Genomic DNA, 18,465 nt, shown 5'->3' with positions numbered 1-18,465 from the left:
CTCGGGAAATCTGGTAAACTCGTGACATGTTTTCAACACTGTGAAAAATCTCCACGAGTAAAAAAATACACGTGATGAAAAAAATTGTTACTTTATACTCGTACGAGCCCCTACATAACCGCTACGTACATTACACAAGCTCGAATCAGGGGAGAAGTCGGGAGAACTTTTGAATTACCTCGTACAGTGGGACAGGCCCTTAACTATTGTAGTCACTTACTACCAATGAATTCCCACGGACAGCAGTTTCTTCTTCACTTGAAATCTTTCCTTCATAGGATCCAAGTGAATGCCCCTGAGAAAAACCATTCCCTTAATTCCAGATGCCAAGACCAACTTTACAAATTTTGGACGGGCAATGCTGAGACCCTCTGGAAGAGTGCTCTATGTGAGTGATTGGAATAAACGACACGTTCCTTCATAAAGACTGGTGGGTCATGCACAGGGCATTCTTCAATGAGAAATGTCTCGTAGGCTTCACCAACTAAAACGGAAAATACAAAATAAGAACAAATCAGGGTGTTGGCGTTATTGATTAATGTTAAAAGAAAAATTAGTTCATGATCGAACACAATTCAGTGCTCTTGAATTGGATTGTTCCAACATTGCCTTGGCTACCAATGCATCGTGCCATCACTACAATGCTCCCAATGAAATATGGTTGCTCTGAAGAAATAGATTGGTTACTTTGGACATACAAAGGTAATCGTCATCACGGAGCTCCCTTTCTTCCGTGTAAATTATCCTCTCCTTATTTCTTAGAAAGAAAGCCAAAAATCACCTAATTACATGTTTCAAGTCAGATATGTGGTTAAACTGTAAAATATGGAAGTTAGTTACATAATATGCAACATATTCTATGAATTACATTTAATTGACATGGTGGTAGTCAGAAGGTCATTATCTCATCTCACTTATTTATTGTCATGCACAGGAGTCACTCATTTTGATTTTCACTTTTACAAACAGAATTACCTGTTGCTCTTTTGATTCTTTTAACCAACACTGTGTCTTACTTTATTTCCTCAGTGGCTCCTCCCAAATATTTTATGACCTGTAATGAGAAAATTTGGTGCAAACTGTGATTCATAAGGACCCAAATAAATTGTTTCTACTTCTTGATTATTTCCACCAGGGGCGCCGTACGATAGAAGCATCACCAACAGTATGTCTGTCTTTGCATTTTTAATTTTTTTAAATGAGTTTTAAAAGTATGTGTTAATGTTCCCTGGTTTGTTTTAGGCGGGGGGTGGGGGAGGGGGGGAACACTTTGTCAATCTCGTACCTTGCAGGAGATGCGATTGTTTTCCGGATCATATCTCCGGTCACTCTGCAGCCTAACACCATGGAGCAGGAGGCCTTGCTTGGGACTGACTTTGAGCCCCACCACGGGGTGAAGGACTTGCCATCAGAGCCGATCCCTTGCCTGGGATCGAGGCTCCAAATGCAGCTTACAGATTTCACCATTGAGGAGCTCACAGTCTCGGGTAGAGACCGATGTCGGGAAGCTCCAGTCGCAGAAGGTTTCGACCAGCCCCGACCCGGGGTCAGATCACCCGGCGCGGGGGAGTTGAGGTTCCCCCCAATGCAGGGGCTTGATCGCCCCGATGCGGAAGGCCCAACAACGGGCTACGGGAGCCAAGATCACCCCATCAACAGAAGGCTCGTGGCCCCCGACGGCTGGAGAACAAAGAAGGCAAGAGATTTAATTTTTCTTCGTCTTCCATCACAGTGAGGAATGTGGAGGAGTCACTGTGATGGATGTTTATGTTAAAGGCAAAGACAAAGGCAAATTTATTTGTATAGCACCATTCGTGCAAACAGCAATTCAAGGTGCTTTACAGGAAAGAAAAAATAAAATAGTCAATAATTAAAAATTGCAAAATAAGTATGAATGTATGAATAATAAAACAACGTCAATGAAACAATAAAACGATTTTAAAAAGCACATAAAAGGGTTAAAATTAGACGGTTAAGATTACCTGCATGTCGGGTTATGGAAAAGCTATAGTAAACAACGGTGTTTTTAGGCCTGATTTAAATGCGCTTACAGTCTGTGCACACCTCAGGTGTTCAGGGAGCTTGTTCCACATGTGCGGAGCATAAAAACCGAATGCTGCTTCAGCCTTTTTAGTTCTGTCCCTGGGAACACAGAGTAAACCTGTCCCTGAAGACCTGAGGAGTCTAGGCGCCTCATATACAACAAGTAGGTCAGAGATGTATTTTGGACCTAGACCATTCAGTCCCTTGTAGGTCAGTAACAGAATTTTAAAATCTATCCTCTTACACACAGGGAGCCAGTGCAAAGATTTAAGGACAGGTGTAATGTGATCCATTTTCTTGGTGTTGGTCAAGACTCTGGCAGCGGCATTTTGGATAAGCTGCAGTTGTTTAATTGATTTTTTATTGAGACCTGTAAAGATGCCATTACAATAATCTAACCTACTAAAAATATATGCATGAACAAGTTTTTCCGTGTCTTCTTTGGACAGAAATCCCTTGATTCTTGCAATATTTTTTAGATGGTAATAGGCAGATCTGGCAATGGTCTTTATATGGCTGTTAAAATTCAAATCCGAGTCCATAACTACACCAAGGTTTCTGGCTTTGTCTGTGGTTTTCAGTGCAATTGAGTCGAGTTGAGCACTCACCTCCAGCCTTGTTTTTTTGGGACCAAAGACAATAATTTCTGTCTTATTAGCATTGAGCTGGAGGAAGTTCTGATTCATCCACTCATTGATATGTTTGACACACTGGCTCAGTGAGTGTAGGCGACTATGGTCATGTGGTGACACTGCGATATATAGTTGTGTGTCATCGACATAAGTGTGATATGATATGTTAAAATGCTCTATGATCTGAGCTAGGGAGAGCATATAAATGTTGAACAAAATGGAGCCCTGAGGAACCTCGCATGTGAGTTTTGTACGTTCTGATTCAAAATTACCAAGGGAAACAAAATAATCCCGATCTTTCAAGTAAGATTTTAACCAGTCCAGCACAGAACCAGAGAGTCCCACCCACTTCTCCAGTTTGTCAAGCAGTATGTTGTGGTCCACCGTATCAAAAGCAGCACTGAGATCTAGAAGTACCAAAACTGAAGCTTTTGATGCATCACTGTTTAGATGTATGTCGTTTAGGACCTTAGTGAGTGCAGTCTCCTTGCTGTGATGTGGCCGAAATCCCGGCTGGAAAACATTAAAAATATTGTTTTGGGTCATAAAGCAGTAAATTTGTTGGTAAACTACCCTTTCAATAATCTTTGCCAAAAATGCTAAATTAGATATGGGCCTGTAGTTGCTCATAGCTGAGGCATCCAAATTAGGCTTCTTCAATAGGGGCTTGATCACTGCTGTTTTTAAGGCTTCGGGAAAATGCCCGATTGAAGGGAAGTGTTTACTATGTTTAGTACTTCTGGTGCAACACTGTTAAAAATATTTTTAAAGAAGCTTGTGGGCAGCAGATCAAGACAGCAGGTAGTGGACTTTAGCTGTTGAACAGTTTCAGTCAGAGATGCACAATCTAAAAGTTTAAAATGTATTAAAATGTAAAAAGTTAAAGTGTATTTTGTGTGTTCTGTTGCTTTTTACTGCTATGACTGCTTGGCAAATGAAATTCCTCGTATGTTGCAAAATATACTTGGCTAATAAAGTATGATTATGATAATTTCTTCCATCGTATTATTAACTGGGATACTCAACTAAATTACTGATAAAAGCAGTCACTGCCTAGTGTGCACTATTTCAGTGATCTCACACCGTTCGTACTCTAAAAGGGAGCTTGATATTGTCAGCAAATGCAGGAAAATGTGGCAACACTTGACACTCTTTCAACAATAAAAATATATTTGTGAATATTAGTGTAGGATCCACTGAATCCCTGGACAGAAAGCAAAGAACAACCAATACTGCTAACCCACCATTCTACCTCCAGGTCCCACAGGTCGGCTGACATGGGGCTGCTGACTATCCCGCGGTCCAGGCATAAGTTCAGGGTCGACCGTGCTTTGCGGTTGCAGCACTAAGACTGTGGAACAGCATCCCCTTTCTCATCAGAACTGCCCCCTCCATCGACTCCTTTAAGTCTAGACTTAAAACTTATTTCTACTCACAAGCTTTTCCTGAGGTCCTCTGAGGGAGCGCTGTATGTATGTATTTATTTATGTATTGTTAGATCTATGTACCACCATGTACTGATGTAAAGCACTTTGGTCAATGAGAGTTGTTTTTAAATGTACTATAGAAATAAAATTGACTTGACTTGACTTTCTCCCTCTCTCATCCCCTCCCATCTCCTGCCATCCTCTCCTCTTCTCTACCTTCCTCTCCTCCACTCTCCTCTCCTCCACACTCCTCTCCCCCCACCTCACCTCATCTACTCCCATCTCCTCTCATCCCCTCTCCTCTCTTCTTCTTCCACTCTCTCCTCCCCCCTCCTCTCTTCCCATTCCTCTCTTCTTCTCCCCTCTAATCCCATCTCCTCCTCGCCCCCTCCTCCAGTCTACTCTCCTCCCCTCTGCTCTCCTCAACCTCTCCATCTCCCCTCCTGACCCCTCCTCCCCTCTCCACTGTTGTCTCTTCTCATCCTCTCCTTCCCTCTGCTCTCACCTCCTCTCCACTTCTCTGTTCTCCTCTCTTCCCTTATCCTCCTCTCTCCACTCCATCCCTCTCATCTACTCCCCTCTCCTCACTTCTTCACTCCCCTCAAATACAGCTACAAAAATAATTGTAATCTGATGGAGGTGAGAGATTGTCATCTTTCCTATCCTCTCCTCTCTTTCCCTCTTCACTCCTCACCTCTCCTCACATCACACCTCATCTTCCCTTATCCACTCCTCTCCTCTCACCTCCCCTATCCTGCTCTCTCCTATAGCCTCTCATCCCCCCATTTACCCTCCAGTCACTCCCTCTCCCCTCCTCTCCTCCACACTACTCCCCTCCTCTCATCTTACTCTCCTTTCCTCTCGTCCCCACCCCTCTCCAGTCTCCTCCTCACCCCCCTCCCCATCATCTTCTCCACTCTTTCATTTTCCTCTCCTCTCCCTTCCACGCCCCTCTCCTTCCCTCCCTTATCCTCTCCTCTCCTCTCCCTTCCACTCTACTCATCTCCTCTCCTCCCCTAATTTCCACTCCTCTCCCCTCCCATCTCACCTCCTCTCTTCTTCTCTCTCCTCTCCTCCCCTCCCCTATCCCTCCTCTCGCTCCTCCCCTCCCCCTTCACTCTCTCCTCTCCTTTACTTTCCTCTCCGTTCTCTTCTCCGCCCCTGTCCTCTACCCCCCATCCTTTCTTCTCCTCACCTTAAAATTATTCTCCTCTCTCCCCTCCTCCCCTCTCCTCCCCTCTCCTCCCCTCTCCTCTCCTCCACTCTCCTCCCCTTCCCCTCTCCCCTCCTCCCCTATCCTCAACTCTTCTCCCTTCTCTGATCGCCTCTCCTCTCCTCCCCTCCCCTCTCACCCCTCCTCCACCACCCCACTCCCCCCCTCCTCTCCTCCCCTCCTCTTTCCTTCCCCTCCCCTCTCTTGCTCGCATCTCCCCTACCATCCCCTCTCCTCTCCTCCCGTCCGCTTTACTCTCCTCTCAGCCCCCCCATCCTCCCCTCCCCTAACCCCTCCTTCATATCCTCTACTCTCCCAACCCTCCGCTCCCCTCTCATCTCCTCTCCTCCCGCTCCTTCTCTCCTCTCCTCTCCTCTCCTCTCCTCTCCTCTCCTCTCCTCTCCTCTCCTCTCCTCTCCTCTCCTCTCCTCTCCTCTCCTCTCCTCTCCTCTCCTCTCCTCTCCTCTCCTCTCCTCTCCTCTCCTCTCCTCTCCTCTCCTCTCCTCTCCTCTCCTCTCCTCTCCTCTCCTCTCCTCTCCTCTCCCTCTCCTCTCCTCTCATCTCCTCTCCTCTCCTCCCCTCTCCTCTCCTGCTCCTCTCCTCTCCTCTCCTCCTCCTCTCCCTCTCCTCTCCTCTCCTCTCTCGCCTTCCTCTCCGCCCTCTCCGTCTCCGACTCTTCCTTCTCCTCTTCCTCTCCTCTCTCTCCTCTCCTCGTGCCGTCCTCGCTCTCCTCTATCCTCTCCTCTCCTCTCCTCTCCTCTCCTCTCTCCTCTCCTCTCCTCTCCTTCTATACCCTCTCTCCTCCCCTCTCCCCTCCTCTCCTACCCCCCTCTATTCTCTCCACCATTCCCCTCTACTCTCCTCGTTCCTCCCCTATTATATCCTCCGCTCTTCTCTCCCATTCTCCTCTCCTCTCTCCTCATTTCCTCTATCTTCTACTGTCAAGTCAAACTGAAATGCAAGAAACTTGCGAGCAGAGAAATGCTACAATTGAAATCACGAGAAGTGATTAAAGTGGGCGGAACCCCAGCCTGCCGAGTTCTGCCTGGGGGTCAAAAGGGCACAGAGCACCAGAAGCCAGTGAAGGAGAGACAAGAAATTTGCGAGCAGTGAATCCAGCAGTAAATCAAAAAGACTGTCCGAAAAGACTGCCGCGATAGCCAGAAAAGGCAAGCAGGACTGATTTTTCTACAGACCCGATTGGCAGCCGGTAAGGACTGAACTCTAAATGGACTGAGTCGAAGACTGCAGCCCCAGAGACTCTGTTTAACCATTTAAAAGCTGAGAAACTTGTCTGGCTAACGTGTTGATATTGGTGGTGTTTGTTAACCAAGATGACAGGGTGATGATAATGTTTGTTGCCTATGTAAAGTGCATATGTTAAGGGCTAATGTAAGCTAATTTCTAATACTTATATGCTATGTGTGGTGTTAGTTTAAATAATTGCACTTTAAAAAATATGATAAAATGTTTTAAAAAACAGTAAAGATTCATATGACACCAGCTAAAAAATTGGTAACAGTAGTGGGCATTATTTGTATTTTTCATTTAATGAAATGTGAAAATTATTTAAAAAACAAAATGGCTGCTATGAGTTGGAATGTAAATACATGTAATTTTCTGTTATTTATATTTGGTTACAGTAATGTGTATATTTTTTGCCTTTGTGTCTAAAGGTTTTTCACCTGTTAAAGACCAAAACTGTTAAAGACCAAAACTGATAAAGACCTAAACTGATAAAAACTAATCTGCCAAAATAAAAGAAGGAGAAAATAAAAGGTGGAAAAGAAGTGTTTGGTCTGAGTGAATCCAGTTCATCATTTCGGGGTAGATAAATTAAATCCCTTTCAAGCGGGGAAACTGCAAAACATTAGAAGACTTGACAGTGAAAAACCGCTGTGACCAGGAGATCTGGAAACAGTAGAAGACTTAACAGTGAAAAACCGGGCGGGGCCAGGAGATCTGGAAACCTGGAAAAAAGACAGTTAAGTCAAGATAAATCATGGCTGATGAAGTTGCTGGAAAGTCAGCTGAGCAGATCAAGCTGTAGAGGACAACAGCAAAACGGGCATTCTCTCTCGCCTTGTTAACAGCATCATTAGGAACCATGAAGAAATGTCTGAAGAGGAGCTCAGGAACAATTTCAACAAACTCATGCAGGAGGCCGAAAAAGTCATGGAAGCCAATGATGATGTGGAGGCTGGACTCATTGCAGAGCTGGAGGCGGAGCTGGACGCAGATGAAGAAACTGTGTTAACTGAATAGCAAAATGCCGACCTGGCAAAGACTGCAAAGGAGTGTGAGTCGAAACTAAAAGAGGTCAAAGGGCTCATCCAGGACACTCTATGGGCAAACTTTGGAAATGTTGAGTTATCCACCTCACTACAGACAGCAGATGGTGCATGTGAACTTGCTGCTGCCACCGCACCATCAAATAGCAACCAAGAAGCATATGAATTCATGCTTAACCACCTGCAGAAACTGGTAGACACTGCAAAGGAGACGTACAGTCGGTGGAAACGTTGGGTCCCTCTGGATGAGCAAGAGAGCTTCCAGAAACACCTAAGAACACTCGAGCTTCTCGTCCCCAAACTGGTTTCCAGGAAGGCTGACTTCATACAGGCAAGAATAAAGAAGGACGCTGAAGGATTAGCACAAGCGGCGAAAGCTTTCAATTATCCTTCACCAGCCATCAGACTGAGGCCCACGGCCCTTCCTAAGTTTACTGGAAACAAGCGTGACTTTTATAGATGGAGGAAGGATTGGGAAGCACTGCAAAAGCAAGGTGAACCCACTGGATCAAATGAGGTGAAGAAGGTTCAATTGCTGGACAGTCTGGAGGACAAAATTACAAGAGACCTCCGCCTCACAAGTTATAACACTGCAGATGATATATTTCGTGTCCTAGAGAACCGGTTTGGAAATCAAACAGCTATTGCTATTGAGATAGTGGAGGAGCTTCAGGGAATCCCACCTGTCAGAGGACATCAGCCACGTAAAATAGTGGAATTAATTCAAGCTGTGGAAAAGGCGCTTAATGACTTGAGCGATCTCGGAGACACAGGCGCTATTAAAAATCCACTGATGACAAAATCAATTGAAACCAAGCTTCCAGAAACCCTTAAGAAGGAATGGCTGGTTTATGTAGCTGACAAGAGGAATGGTGTGGCACCAGAGAAACGGTTTGACAGTCTCTTGTCATTTCTCAAAGAGCAGGAGAGCATATACGAACAGCTCGAGCAACTGAGGGACGAGGAGCCGAGTAGAAAGGAAACTCGGACTGAACCAAGACATGCCAGAACCAAGTCTACCAAGTCAGAAAAGGACCACACAAGTTGTGTAGTCTGTGGTGACATAAAGCATAAAAGGAAGCTGTACTTCTGCAAGCAGTTTCGAGGGCTAAAGCTGACAGAGAAAAGAGCTGCAGTAAAGAAGTTGGGAGCATGCAAAAAGTGTCTTGAAGTTCATGATGATGGTTCATACTGCAAACCTGCATATCTGTGTAAAAATCAAATCTGCAAGGATGAACAGAATCCTGAGCATCATTTTTATCTGTGCCCCAATTATGAGATGAGGAAAAGCAGTGTGGATCAGAGAAGAAGTAAATTTGGTCCAGAGGAAGATAAAGGCAAAAAGAAATATACAGTGGACCAAGAGGAGTTTTTCAGCAAACTTCCACCAGAGTTGGCAAAACAATGCCGAGATGTGTTCTCCAACTGCATCAAGACCCTTCAACACTGCAAAGCATCAGCCAAGCCTCCTAAAGGAAGGTGGACTGCAAGAGCATCCAGTGATTATGATGCTTTTGGAGGTCATAGCAAATGCTGGACAAAAGGTTGGGACATTAATTGACTTGGCTTCAGATACCAACTACATAACTCACAAGGCTGCGAGTAGACTGAACCTTAGGAGTGAAGACATCACGCTTATCGTCCATGGAGTTGGGGGGATGAAGGTCCACGTAGAGACAATGCGCTACCTTCTAAAGATCCGAGTGAAGACTCCCAAGGGCACACTCAAGTCGCACCAGTTAGTTTGTTATGGATTGGACAGCATCGCAGATGTTCACAAACATGTGACACCACAGCAGCTGCAAAAGTTCTTTCCAGACGTCCCACTTGAGGAACTTGTGAGACCAAAAGAGATACATTTGCTCATAAGCCATAGAGAAGGTCAGCTAGCGCCACAGAGGATTAGAACTGTTGGAGATCTCATTCTGTGGGATGGACCACTGGGAAAGACTGTTGGAGGTTGTCATCCTGAGCTGTTTGAGAAGCTTACCATGTCAGCCCACATGTCCAAAACACACTTCGCAAGATCAATGAGAGCAGCTGCTTTAAAGTATGAGGAGCTCACTGCCCCAGTCCCTGAGGAACTTTCACCAAACGGACAGGTCGCCGTCAAAGTCCAGAAGTCACGTACATCAACCGCCAATCGGGACTTCTTGGATTGGTGGAAGTGGGATAGCATTGGAGCAGCATGTGAGCCAAAGTGCGGGGGTTGCCGCTGTGGAAACTGCCAGCAAGGCGGAAAAGAAATGACTCTTGCTGAAGAGAGAGAACTCGAAGTGGTAAGGGAAGGCCTCACCTACGTAACAGGAGACCGTCACAGTAAAGACCCACATTGGCATGCCAGCTATCCTTGGTTGGAAGACCCAGCTTCTCTACCAAATAATAAAAGGACAGTGGAAGCCACATTTCTCAGGACGGAGAGGCAGCTATCCAGAGAACCTGAATGGAAAAGTGCCTACACAGCTCAGGTGCACGACATGGTGGACCGAAAGGCTGCAATCAAATTGTCCGAAGACATGATTGCAAACTGGAAGGGACCAGTGTGGTATGTGAGTCACCGTATTGCTCCAAACCCCAACTCTGTCACAACCCCAGTGAGACTAGTGTGGAACAGCAGCCAAAAGTGCAATGGAGTCAGCTTAAATTATTTGCTGATGAAAGGTCCAGACGTCCTCAACCAAATTCGCGCCGTCCTCCTCAGATTCAGAGGCGGAATCTATGCTGCTCTGGGAGACATAAAGAAGATGTATAACTCAGTCTGGTTGGAGGACCGTGAAGTACACTTACACAGATTCCTCTGGCGAGATTCCGAGGACGAGGAGCTGGGAGAGTATGCTATCACAAGAGTGAACATCGGAGACAAACCTGCGGGGGGTGCATTGCACAGTTGGCAATGCGGGAGACTGCTAATCTTCCTTCTTTTACCCACCTCAAGGATGAGCAGCAAGTACTCCAGAAAGACAGCTATGTTGACGACATCCTCACATCTCACAACAGCCTCGACCAGTTGAGAATCATCACAGCAAATGTGGAACGAATCCTAAAAGCTGGTGGGTTTGAGCTCAAGCCTTGGGTTCTGTCTGGCCAAAGTGGGAGGAAGGAGGACAATAATGCTTTAAAGAAAAGCAAAACAAAAAGCATGATCCTACCAAACCAAATGCATGGTGATGATAACAAGGCACTTGGTCTGGGCTACATTGTTGAAGAGGACATGCTCCACGTTATGGTGGGAATCAATTTCTCCAAGAGAAAGAAAAAGATGCGGCTTGGTCAAAGCCTTCTACAAGAGCAAATCAGAACTCAGACACCAAATCCCCTAACAAGAAGAGAGCTTCTCAGCCAGGTAGCAGGGCTATATGACCCCATCGGCATAGTGGCTCCTGTTAAGCAAAAGGGAGCGATTCTAGTACGCAGAGCTTTCCAAGAAGCAAAAGAGGGAAGCTGTTCGGTCAGAGACACATGGAACATGGCACTCTCAGATGGACTCAGGGAGGATGCAATTAAGCTCTTTGAAGAGTACGAACAACTTGGAAAAGTCAAGTTCGTCAGGGCACTGACTCCCTCTTGCTCCGCAACTGAACCCTTGGGAATCACCTTTTCTGACAGAAGTGAGCACACCTACGGGGCAGTGATGTACGTGAGATGGGATTCAGACCATGGCCCAATTGTCAGACTTGTGGAATCCAAGGCCAAGTTAACTCCCTTGGACCGCAGAGGAGACGCTGTTAAAGCAGAGATGTGTGGCGCAGTGTTCGCCTCACGTTTAAAGAAGTATTTGAGCTACACAGTCAAATTCAAGTGGAGAAGTGGTATCATCTTGTGGAAAGCCCTAAACAATCCAAAGTGGGAAGCCATCTCTTTGACAGGAGTCATTACAGTAAGAGAACGAGAAAATGCTCTAAAAGACATTTTTTGTGCTGCGCAATTGGGCACAACTTTCCCAAGCACCACAACAGATCGACTGGTAGCCTATAAAGACCAAGATTCTGGGCTGATGGTTTGTGGTGGCAGAGTGCAGAGCTTTGAAGAGGATAAAGTTGCTGTTCCCATCCTACCCGTTGATGCCTGGGTGTCCATGCTGCTAGCTCGGGAGGCTCACAGGGAGAGTCATGACGGAGTGGCTGGGACCTTGCTTAAAATGAGAAAAAAGGCTTGGGTCATAAAAGGAAGGAGAATTGCTCAAAAAGTTGTTGATCACTGCATAATCTGCAAGAAAGCAAAAGCAAAGAAATGTCAACAAGTAATGAGTGATCTGCCGCCTGAAAGAACTGAACCTGCTGCTCCTTTTGAGTTTACAACAGTAGACCTCTTTGGACCCTACCACGTACACGATGACGTCAAGAAGAGGATAAAACTCAAAGTCTGGGGAGTTGTCTTACTTCCAGTAGAAGAACAAGACAAAAATGCATCAGGTGACTAAGTTCAAACCCCCATTCAAAGTTTGACTTTAAAGCGTCGATCTCCCAAGTGGTTCCATTGGAAGATCGAGTGGGAGGTGTCAAGTCAAACTGAAATGCAAGAAACTTGCGAGCAGAGAAATGCTACAATTGAAATCACGAGAAGTGATTAAAGTGGGCGGAACCCCAGCCTGCCGAGTTCTGCCTGGGGGTCAAAAGGGCACAGAGCACCAGAAGCCAGTGAAGGAGAGACAATAAATTTGCGAGCAGTGAATCCAGCAGTAAATCAAAAAGACTGTCCGAAAAGACTGCCGCGAGAGCCAGAAAAGGCAAGCAGGACTGATTTTTCTACAGACCCGATTGGCAGCCGGTAAGGACTGAACTCTAAATGGACTGAGTCGAAGACTGCAGCCCCAGAGGCTCTGTTTAACCATTTAAAAGCTGAGAAACTTGTCTGGCTAACGTGTTGATATTGGTGGTGTTTGTTAACCAAGATGACAGGGTGATGATAATGTTTGTTGCCTATGTAAAGTGCATATGTTAAGGGCTAATGTAAGCTAATTTCTAATACTTATATGCTATGTGTGGTGTTAGTTTAAATAATTGCACTTTAAAAAATATGATAAAATGTTTTAAAAAACAGTAAAGATTCATATGACACCAGCTAAAAAATTGGTAACAGTAGTGGGCATTATTTGTATTTTTCATTTAATGAAATGTGAAAATTATTTAAAAAACAAAATGGCTGCTATGAGTTGGAATGTAAATACATGTAATTTTCTGTTATTTATATTTGGTTACAGTAATGTGTATATTTTTTGCCTTTGTGTCTAAAGGTTTTTCACCTGTTAAAGACCAAAACTGTCAAAGACCAAAACTGATAAAGACCTAAACTGATAAAAACTAATCTGCCAAAATAAAAGAAGGAGAAAATAAAAGGTGGAAAAGAAGTGTTTGGTCTGAGTGAATCCAGTTCATCATTTCGGGGTAGATAAATTAAATCCCTTTCAAGCGGGGAAACTGCAAAACATTAGAAGACTTGACATCTACTATCCTACCTACTATCCTCTCCTATTCTCCCCTCTCTGCTCTTCTCTCATTCTCCTGCCTCTCCCCTCCTCCCCTCTCCCTCCCTTCCACTCCTCTCCTCCCATCCTCCCCATCCTCAACTCTGCTCCCCACTCCACTCCTACCTTCTCCTATCTGCTCACTTCTCCTCTCCTCCCCTCTCCTCTCCTCCCTTCTCCTCTTCTCTCCTCTGCTCTCCTCTCCTTTCCTATCCACCAATTTCCTCACTCCTCCTCCACTCTGCTATCAACTCCCCCGCCTGTCCTCACCTCCCCACATTTCCCCTCTCCTCTGCTTTCCTTCCCCTCCTCCCTTCTCCTCACCTCTCCCCTTCTCTCTTCTCCTCTCCTCCCCCCTCTTCTCTCCTAATCTCTCCAATCCCCTCCTCTCTACTCCCTTCTCCTCTGATCCTCTCCCCACTACCCCTCTCCTCTTCTCTCCTCCTCCCCTCACATATTCGCTCCCCTCGTCGACCCTCCTCCCCTCTCCTGCTCTCCTCTTCACTCCGTTCCCTCTACCCCCCTCGTCTTCCCACATCTCAACTCCTCTTCTCTCCTCTCCTCCTCCACTCTCATTTCCTCTCACCTCCTCTCATCTTCTCTCCTCTCACCTCCCCTCAAATGCAGCACCAAAGATAATTATAATGTTAGGGTGAGAGATTGTCTCCTTTATTCTCCTCCCTCTCCCTTCCTCCCCTCTCCCTCCTCTCCTCCTCTCCTGTCATCTCCCCTCTCCCCTCCTCTCGCCCCCTCCCCTCTTCTCTCCTCTCCCCTGTCCTCCCCTCTTGTTTAGTTTCCTCTCCTCTGCCCCCTCCTTCCATCCTTTCTGATCTCCTCTCCTCCACTCTTCCCTCCCCAACCTCTCTTCTCCTTTATTTTCCTCTCCCCTCTCCCCTCTTCTTCCCTGCCCTCTTTCCCCCGCCTCTCTTCTATTATCCTGCTCTCTCCACTCCTCTCCTACCCTTTCTGATCCTCCTCTCCCATATCAATTGTCTCCTCACCCCTCCTCTCCCCTCTCCTCACCTCCTCTCCCCTCCTCCCATCTTCTCTTCCATCTTCTGCCTCCTTCTCCTCTCGCCGCTCCTCATTTATTTACTTTCCTCTCATCTCCTCTCACCCCTTCCCATCTCCTCTCCTCTCCACTCCTCTCCTCTCCACTCCCATCTCCTCTCCTCTCCTCAACACTCCCATCTCCTCTCCTGCCCGCTCCATCCTTCTCCTCTCCTTTATATACCTCTCCTCTTCCCCATCCTCCCCTCCCCTCACCTCTCCACACACCCTCTCCTCCTCCCCTCTCCTCCCCTCATCTCCTCTAATATTCCCTCATCCCCTCTCCCCTCTTCCCTCTCCCCCTTCCTCCCATATCCCCTCTTCTCTCCTTCCCTCCTCCCCTTGACTCTCCTCTCCCCTATCCTACCATCCTCTCCCTATCGTCCCCTCCTCCCCTCTGCTCCACGCATCCTCCCTCCTCTGCCCCCTCTCCTCCCCCTCTCTATCCTCTTCTCTCCTCCCGCACCTCCGCTCCGCTTTTCTCGCTCATCCTCTCCTTTACTTTCCTCTCCCCTTCTCCCCTCCCCTCCCATCTCCCCTCTTCTCTCTCCTCTCACCACTACCCTCCTCCCCTCCATTCTCCCCACCTCGTCTACATTCTCCCGTACTCTCCTCTCTGCTCCCCCTCCCCTCCGTCCCTATTGCCTCCCCCCTCATGCCCTCCTCTCCTCTACCCTCTCCTCATCTACCCTCTCCTCCCCCTCGCGTCCTCCCTCTCAATTTATCCTCCCTCTTCTCTCCGCATCACTTTTCTCCCTTGTACCCTTTCCTCCACTCTCCTCCCCTCTCCTCTCCTCGCTTCACCTCCCTTCTCCTCTCCTCGCCCCCTTCTCCTCCTCTTTCCTCTCCCCTACTCTGCCTCCCTCGCCTCCCGCGCCTCCCTTCTCTCCCCTCACCCCACCCTCCTCCACTCCTATACTTTCCACTCTTCTCTCCCCTCTCCCACTCTTCTCTCCGACTCTTCTCTCCGCCCCTCTCCCTTCCCCACCCCTCTCCTCCCCTCCCTTCTCCACTCAACTCTCCTGCCCTCCCCTCCTATCCTCCCCTCTCCCCTCCGCATCCTTATTTCTCCTCTCCTTTACTTTCCTCTCCTCACCCCTACCCTCTCCCCACTCTTCTCCCCTCTCCTCTCCTCCCCTCCTCTCCTCTCTCTCTTCGCCTCTCCCATCATCTACTCCCCACATCTCCTCTCTTATCTTCCCCTCTCCTCCCCTCCTGTCTGCTACCTCTCCCTCTCCTTTCTCCTCTCCTCACCTCTCCACTTGCCCCTACCTTCCCCTCTGCTCTATTCTCCCCTCCCCTCTCCTCTCTCCTCCTACCCGCTCCTCTCCACCCCTTCTCCCCTCTCCACTTATCCCATTGTCTCTCCTCCCCTCTCTCTCCCCTCCCCTCAAAACCAGCACCAAAGATAATTGCAATATGAACTAGGTAAGAGATTGTCTCCTCTGCTCTCCCCTCCTCTCCTCTCTCCCCTTCACCCTTCCCCACTCCTCTCCTCTCCTCCCCTCTCCTCACCTCCACAAACACATGATACATCAAAAACACAATCAGAATTTACAATGTATCCAATAATCATTATAGTACAACGATGCATTCATTATTTAGTATACTCTCAACCGCACGTGGTGACCAGCGCCCACAGAAGGCCTCCAGAGTCCCCAAGGACACCGCGTTCCCTCTCCAGGGACACGCGTGCACGGACGTAGACCCGGAAGAGGGGCAGGCAGCCGACTCTAGCATGCCATCGACCGCCCGCTGCCTGGACCTGCGAATGGCCATCTTGGCCAGGCCCAGGAGCAAACGAACAGGGAGGTCTCCCCCGACCACCCCTCCCCCCCCCCCGATCAGCTCTACTCACTCCCTGCCTTGTGTCCAACCACTAGAATCATGGGACTAAAATGCAACCAGAACTTGAGGAACAACCCCTTTAGATATTGGTACAGGGGCAATAACATTTTACACTCCATATACGCGTGGAACACGGTCTCTTGTTCACCGCAGAAAATACAGGCGGCCGACGAGCCCGTGAACCGACTCAAAAGTTTATTACACGCCACCGATCTGTGCAACACTCTCCACCCCAGGTTCCCAATGTAAAGGGACTCCCCTCACCTCTCCTCTCCTCCCTGCTTCTCTCTCTACCCCCCCCTCAAATCCAGCACCAAAGAAAATTGTAATATAGTGGAGGTGAGAGATTATCCTCTCTGCTACCCTCTCCTCTACTGCCCACCCCTCTCCGCTATTGCCCTCTCCTCTCCTCTACTGCCCTCCCCTCGCCTTTCCCCTCCTCCCCTCATTTACTCCCCACATCCCTTCTCTTTTCTTCCATTCTCCTTGCCTGCTCTATCCTCCCCTCCCTTTCCCTCTCACCTCTCCCCCCTCTACTGCCCTCCTCTCCACTACTCTTCTCCCCTCCCCTTCCTCTCTCCCATCGTCTCTCCCCCTCTTCTATTCTCTCCACCTCCACCCCTTTTGCCTCCCTCTCCAACACTCCTTCTCTAAAGGATTTTTCATCAAAATCAAATTTTATTTTTCGATATCCCTCTTTCACAATAAGTTTATAATGACCCAAATGTATAGAATTGCAACACAAAAACATATGTTGTTTGTTCAAACCAAATCCTCTTGAAAATGTTCTATGGTTATTGACTAATCACTATTGAAAGTTTTCTTTGATGGTTATTGACTAATTGACTATTGTGATGAAAGTTGTTGCTATGCACATGTGGTTACCAAGAGCCAACATGCAACCAGTGATGGATAAAATGTGAATATTTTCATTTTCCTCATTAACCAATTACTTCACTTGGATGAAAATGGTTACACTAAGGTTCACATCTGGAGAGACAGGTGTACAGATATAAATCGATATTAAAATTCAATGATTGCTTCCTTCATAGAATATTTGTAACTAAAATAACTAAGCTGAACATAACGCCAAGATCAGCTCTTATCTGCCTGTACATAATCCATATCCCTCTGTTCCTTGTATATTCATGCGGCTATCTAAACATCTCTTAAATGCCACTATTATATTTTCTTCCACCACTAACACTGGCTGTGTGTTCCACGTACTCTCCAATCTCAGGTTTAAAAAACCCGACTGCACATCTCCTTTAAACTTTGCCCATCTGACCTTATATCTAAGTTCGCTAGAAAATTAATATATTTGGACAAAAGCGATTTGGACTGGCATCCCACCATCAGGCTATCGAACTCAATGACTTTGCTATTGAGCGAGTGCAGCGCAGGTTCGTAAAGTTAATTCCCGGGATGGCGGGACTGTCACATGCCGAGAGAATTGAGCGGCTGAGCTAGTAAACTCTGGAATTTAGAAGGATGAGAGGTGATCTTACTCAAACAGAAGATTATCAAGAGTTTGGACATGCTAGATGCAGGAAACATGTTCCCGATGTTGGGGGAGTCCAGAACCAGGGGCCACAGTTTAAGAATAAAGGTTAAGCCTTTTAGAGCAGAGATGAGGAAACACTTTTTCACACAGAGAGTTGTGAGTCTGTGGAATTCTCTGCCCCGGTGGGCGGTGGAGGCTGATTCACTAGATACTTTCAAGAGAGCTAGATAGGGTCTTAAAGATAGTGGAATCAATAGACAATAGACAATGGACAATAGGTGCAGCAGTAGTCCATTCGGCCGTTCGAGCCAGCACCGCCATTCAATGTGATCATCCCCAATCAGTACCCGTTCCTGCCTTCTCCCCATATCCCCTGACACCGCTATTGTTAAGAGGAGCCCTATCTAGCTCTCTCTTGAAAGCATCCAGAGAACCTGCCCCCACTGCCCTCTGGCAGAGAATTCCACAGACTCACCACACTCTGTGAGAAAAAGTGTTTCCTCGTCTCCGTTCTAAATGGCTTACTCCTTATTCACAATAAGTGTGTCTGAAGAAGGGTTTCGGCCCGATACGTCGCCTATTTCCTTCGCTCCATAGATGCTGCTGCACCCGCTGAGTTTCCCCAGTAATTTTGTGTACCTTCCTTATTCTTAAACTGTGGCCCCTGGTTCTGGACTCCCCCAAAATCGGGAACATGTTTCCTGCCTCTAGCGTGTCCAAACCCTTAACAATCTTATATGTTTCACTGAGATCGCTTCTCATCCTTCTAAACTCAAGAGTGTAGAAGCCCAGCTGCTCCATTCTCTCAGCATATGACAGTCCCGCCATCCCGGGAATTAACCTTGTAAACCTACGCTGCACGCCCCTCAAATTAGGGGACCAAAATTGCACACAATACTCCAGGTGTGGTCTCACTAGGGGGCTGGACAACTGCAGAAGGACCTCTTTGCTCCTATATTTGATATAAAGGCCAACATGCCATTCACTTGCTTC

The 18,465-nt window shown here is 47.2% G+C and overlaps 1 long non-coding RNA gene across 1 annotated transcript; it reads right to left on the bottom strand.

Moving 5' to 3' along the window:
- Positions 1-339: 339 nt before the first annotated feature.
- On the bottom strand, positions 340-16,167 carry LOC116990431. The gene is made up of 6 exons (XR_004416545.1): positions 16,156-16,167; positions 11,514-11,523; positions 9,169-9,172; positions 2,930-2,932; positions 976-1,054; positions 340-757 (listed from the first exon to the last, which is right to left on the bottom strand). It is a non-coding gene; the product is annotated as an uncharacterized LOC116990431 (long non-coding RNA).
- Positions 16,168-18,465: the final 2,298 nt, after the last annotated feature.

The sequence above is a fragment of the Amblyraja radiata genome, chromosome 31, assembly GCF_010909765.2.
Source record: "Amblyraja radiata isolate CabotCenter1 chromosome 31, sAmbRad1.1.pri, whole genome shotgun sequence".
Lineage (NCBI taxonomy): Eukaryota > Metazoa > Chordata > Chondrichthyes > Rajiformes > Rajidae > Amblyraja > Amblyraja radiata.
Note: the sequence above shows the minus strand (reverse complement) of the source record. Positions and strands in the feature narration are given on the sequence as shown.